Source organism: Stegodyphus dumicola, chromosome 5 (assembly GCF_044657685.1).
Source record: "Stegodyphus dumicola isolate Sdum_Otavi_A_Nest chromosome 5, ASM4465768v1".
In the NCBI taxonomy this organism is placed as follows: domain Eukaryota; kingdom Metazoa; phylum Arthropoda; class Arachnida; order Araneae; family Eresidae; genus Stegodyphus; species Stegodyphus dumicola.
Genome location: NC_140772.1, coordinates 31,935,977 through 31,941,976, shown reverse-complemented (window position 1 = coordinate 31,941,976; position 6,000 = coordinate 31,935,977).

The following is a 6,000-nucleotide window of genomic DNA, read 5'->3' as shown; positions in this document are numbered from 1 at the left end:
ATTGCAACTAAAATACGAGGTGCACATCTACATGTTATAGCAGTCCTATATACAAAATTTCAACGGTCTGAGGCTACTCGTTTTTGAGTTATGCGAGATACGAACGTACACGAACGTTTTTACGCACGTTCGTACAAACGCCACGAAAAATTCTCTTCAGAATTCATTTTAAAGCAGTTTTCTAATTTTTTTGGAGGAAAAGAGTCTTTTATTCTGTCCTTACGTACAGATATCACGTAAAAACATCGTTAACTTGCATTCGAAAGCGGTCAAAATGGATATTTTCTTTGAAATATTCTGTCTGAAACTTTTCGCGATTACAATACTTCCATTTTACTTCGTACAAGGAAGTAAAAAATAAAATATTGTTGCGTGCGTACGGGTTCGTGATAAATTTAATGCACAAGTCCGATGAAAAGTGAATAAAATTATTCTTATCACGACGGATAAAAAGAAAATGCTTAAATTTCCTCAGAGCTAATCGTACAATATCGCAATATTTCACAGTAGTTATATTTTAAGCTACTAACACGTTCAACAGAACTTAACTCAAAACAGAGAAAGCTAATTCGATTTCACCGCGAATTCGCTACAGTAAACACAACAGTTATTCACACAACAGCGGAATTGAGATGTTTTCCTCCAGCTTTTATAAGCTTTTTAAATGCACGAGAATATTCTGGTATTTTCTCGATTTTTCTGGAAATCAAAAGCGTATAATTACGAGATACTGTCTATTTATTAAATCTTAAATGCGTGTGCTCCTGTATTTTCCCTTTTTCTGTGTAGCTTTCTCTTTAAATTTGTCGCGAGCAGCATTGCACGGGAAAATGAAACAACTAATAACAATTCTATTAATAAAAACGCAAACTAAATAAATGCAAAATCCGTAACAATTTGTCGAAAATAATTACTTTTGTACCTCATATTAAAACTGACCGTAAACTAACAGTTGTAACCAAAATACACGGAATTTTTTTCTATAGAAACTAAAATGCCAGCTGCCAAATCTCAAATGAATATATATATGTAATAATAAAATTCCATAGTCAAAAATACACTTAAAATTCTAACTGTATGTTCTTTTCATTTTTAATGGCGACGGTCTCCTATTTGAAAGTACGTGGAATTAAACCCACAGCCCCGTAGTCAAGTTGTTTTTCCCGCCTTTTCTACACGTACAGTTATAGAATGATATTTAAAGCGAACTGGAATGGCTGACGAGGCTGACGTCATTTCTTGGAAGCTCCGCCTTTCCAGAGGCTATAAAAGGACTTGCAAAGGAATATCGGGGTCTTTTCTTTAATGTAACGATGCAGTAAACTTCATACAAAAAGTTATTAGTAGTTCTTTTTTATTTACTTCGGAGATCTGATTTTTTGTAACTGCTATTTCTCCTGAATAACAAAAAATGGATCCTGTTTTTTAAACTTATCGTCTGATATTTTGATCTACAACTATGTCTATGATTCTTCACCAATCTATTTATTCCGGACAAAAGCTGGTACATCACACACACATATATATATATATATAAGATTAACAGAAGAATAACAAAAATAACGTGACACTATCTATTTGTGCAAACAGAAATTACTTTCTTGCCAACACAACAGTTGCAAGGAAATAATAGTTGCGAAAAGAAAACTGCAACAATTTCATAATTTTTAGCATCGTGATTGTTCAGGCTGCTGTTTTGGGATAATTATTTTGAGTGTTACTAGCAGATAAATTTAATTTAAATACTAACCTATATTCTCTTTGATTGGCATTACGTCTATTCGCTTCAAAATAAAGCTTGCCCAAAGGAATGTAAAAGGCAGAGAAACGCGGTCTGCACATGATGTCTCGTGCAAACAAACACCAGACTTGCTGATTGTTGCATCAGGTTCTTCTATTTACAATAAAATTAATGTAAAATTCCTTACCTGCTGCATCTTCAGTGTTCTCGACGCCAGGCTTCTAATAATCACGTTTTCCAGTAAGAGTTTCTATTACAATTAGCAGGCCATCTTGTCTTTTAATTATTTATTCAATGAAAACGCTAATATACACTATTTACAAGGTAGGTGATAATTATTTTAAGACAGTACATTTTTAGTTCTGAGTCTTTACGCTCCTCAGAGCGGTTCCAATCTCGACTGCTTCTCGGAACTTAATTACAGCAAAAGTAAAGGAAGAGATGCCCGCCACCTAGTGGCAAATGTGACATCCTCCCACCTTTTGATTTTACCTCGATAAGATGGGAAAATCAAAACAAAATTTATCAATAATCAAACAAAAATTCAAGTACAACTTTCACAAATATGAAAAGTAACTAATGCTCTAAAATTAATACTTACAAAGAAGGATTACTAAACATTTTCTGCATTACATTCATACCATATCCAGATAACATGTTCCAATTGACAACTGTTAGGACAATTAAATTTCTAAAATACTGAAAAGAAACAAAAATTAGTATAGCAATTTAAAAATATGTAAGAGGTTTTACAGTTTTACGTCCATATCTAGTTTGATAGTTCATATCACTGTAACACTTATCCGCAGAGTTTTTTATGTTCATGGTGAAGTCACTAAACAAGTTAGGTCTATCAAGTTCGAGAGGATAAATACGTTTCACAGGTCTTAGGAGTTCACCCGTTGCAGTTTTCACTTTGACAACACGTACTTCGTTGTCTTTCCCAGGATATAGTTCTACAACACGACCTATTGGCCAATCTATTCTCTTCTTGTTGTCGCTGCCGACAAACACCAAGTCATTTTTGTTGATAGTCCGAGTAGATCGTTTAGATGATTTTTGCACTAGGATAGCTAAATATTCATCACGAAATCTTTTGCGGAAATGTTCTCTTAAGTTCTGCAAGAACTTGTATCTTTTTGTCAGATTGATGGTATCCAGGTAGTCTAAGTCTGGTACTCTGATGTCGTGCACATCTTGTAGAAACATTGAAGGAGTTAGTGCCGTAAGATCATTTGGATCTTCTGAAAGGTACGTAAGGGGTCTTGAGTTGATTACTGATTCGATATCACAAAGTATAGTCAACATTTCCTCATAAGAGACACAGGACTTGCCGAGAACATTTCTCAACATCTTCACTGTTTGTACCAACCTCTCCCACCAACCGCCCCACCATGAAGCAGTTGGGGAATTAAACTTCCACTGTATTCTCATACTAGTTGAATTACATTCTATTTCTTTCCAATCTATCGATCTTAAAAGATTTTCAGTTCCAACGAAATTAGTGCCATTGTCGCTGTAAATAATACTTGGACGACCTCTTCTGGCAATAAATCTCCTTAATCCCAAGATGAACACATTTGTTGATAAACTTTCTATCAGTTCAAGATGTATCGCGCGATAGACCGCGCAAGTAAAGAGCAAGATCCATGCCTTTTTTCCTTTTCGTAAATAAAGAGGACCGGCTACATCGACTCCGGTCACTTCAAACACCAGAGCATCTCTAACTCGATCTTCAGGAAGAGGTGCTGGAACAGTCTCTATATTCTTTGCGCTATATCTTCTACAGCGAACACACTTCATAAGAACTTTACGTACTGTTTTTCTTCCTCTCAGGACCCAGAATTTCTGTCGAATATTGGCTAGTACGAATTGCACACCAGCGTGGGATAGTCGCAAATGGTAATCTAAAATTAACCTATGAACTAAGTCATGATTTGAGGGCAATACAATTGGACAGAGAAAATTTTCTTCTTCCTCTCTTCTAGTAATCTTGGTCTTTAACCGAATAAGGCCATCTGAGTCAAGAAAGGTACAAAGGTTGCTAACTTTAAGTTCTTTGCCAAATGCTTCTATTTGTATTATCTTGCATATTTTCTTTTCTACAGTTTCTATTTCAGGGACCGTGAGTTCTCCTGATTGTTTAGAATCTGGTCTTCTGCAGTTGTTGATAAATCTGCATATCCAAGCAGTTATTCTTAACATTTTATGGTAAGATGAATATTTCTCAAAAAAATGTTCTACCCTTTGCGTATTTAGTGCAGAAATGACTGATTTCCTTTTTTCTGAATTTACTATTTCCATATCCGGTATTTCCCTTTGTCTAGGCCATTCTTCCTGATTTTTCTTCAGCCAGTCGGGGCCCTCCCACCATCTAACTGCTAAAAGTTGTTTGGCGGTGCAACCTCTTGATGGGAGGTCAGCTGGATTTTTCGTTCCAGCAATATGTTTCCACGTTTTTGGATCCGTCAGTTTCCTAATCTCCCTGACTCTGTTTTCCACAAAGACAGCCCAGACAATCTCTTCCCTTTGAATCCATGTCAAAACTGTTGTAGAATCCGTCCAAAAATGCGTTTCCACATTTTGCCATTGTAAACCATTTAAAACAGAAGAGCATAGTCTGGCACCTATCGTGGCAGCTATCAATTCCAGACGAGGGATCGTAATAGATTTCACGGGAGCTACCCTAGACTTCGATGCCAACAGATGAACTTCAACTCCAGAATTCGTCACAGTTCTCAAGAAAACTGCAGCAGCATACGCATTACTACTGGCATCACAGAATGTGTGAATGCTGCAGAACTTCCTATTGTCCTTGCTGGAATGTATCCAACGTAGGAGGGATATTTCTTTTAAGAGAAAAAGGCTTTTATACCAATTCACAAAATTTTGTTTTGTACTCTCGTCAACTTCAGTCTCCCAAGAAATTCCTGTTTTCCATAGGTTCTGCAACAATATTTTAGGATACAAGAGAACAGGACTCACAATACCAATAGGATCAAATATTTTGTGTGTTACAGCGAGAATTGTTCTCTTCGTTATTATACCCATTTCAAAATCTTCTAGCCAATTCAGATTCAAAGTTAAATTATCTTTCTGACAGTTCCATAACAGACCCAATACGGGTGAAATAGTTTCCTGTTTCAGGTTATCTTCATTATGTAACCAACCTCGAAGATTAAACTTTCCTTCATTCATTATTTCTCGAGATTTTTCGATGAACTGAATCATCTCGGATTCTTTGTCAAAACTGGCAACAACGTTATCTACGTAGAAGCTACGCAAGTGTTTAGCTATTATCTCCGTATCATATGAAGAATTTTTCATGTACTTTTGTAGATGGAATTCTATAACAGCTGCCAAAAGGAAAGGACTACTCTTAACCCCAAATACTACCCTAGTATGACGAAATATTTTCGTTTTCCTTTCTTCCACATCATTCCACCAGAAAAACCGAAGCCAGTCTCTATCTTGAGGCCTTACACTTGGAATTGACACTGATTACACTGATCTGTAAGAAAGCCTTTTCAATGTCTGCTATAGCAGCAAACTTGCCTTCCCGAAATCTAAACAAAAGAGATGGAATTAGTTCTATCAAATTTGGTCCACACTTCAAACACTGATTTAGAGAAGGAGACGATTGTTTCATCGCAGACGCATCAAAGACCGGTCGAATTGGTGTTGAGCTATTTTCTTTGATCACCGGTCTATGCGGTAAATAATGTCCATAGTCAACCGCAATATTTTCTTTAACTTCTTCGATCACTCCTAAGTTACACCAGTCATTAAAAACTGCATTGTATGAAGAAAATAAATTTTGAGATAAAAGTTTCTGGGTGGTAGATTGTAGACGTTTCAACGCTAAATCCTTGTGGGTGGAGAGTGGTACATGATTCTCCGCCCACGGAAGTGCGACTTCATAACGCCCTTCTTCGTTTAGAGATACAGAATTTTCGAATTGCAATTTTGCTTGCAAATCCCTTTCCTCTCTAGCCTTTTTTGTAACTGGATCTGTTATTCCGATAACATCAAGCCTCCACAGTTCTGACAACGTGGCATCAGAAATATGTAAAGATAACGAAAGCGTGGAAAAGGAATTTTCTATTTCATAATTGTCAGTGTTCGCTTTCCCCATGACTGTCCACCCAAGTCTTGTACTTACAGCAACTAATCTTCCCCAAGGAAGAACTTCGATTTTACCTGTAAATAAATTTGCAGCAACATCTGCCCCTAACAACAAATGAATCTCTTGGGGGTTC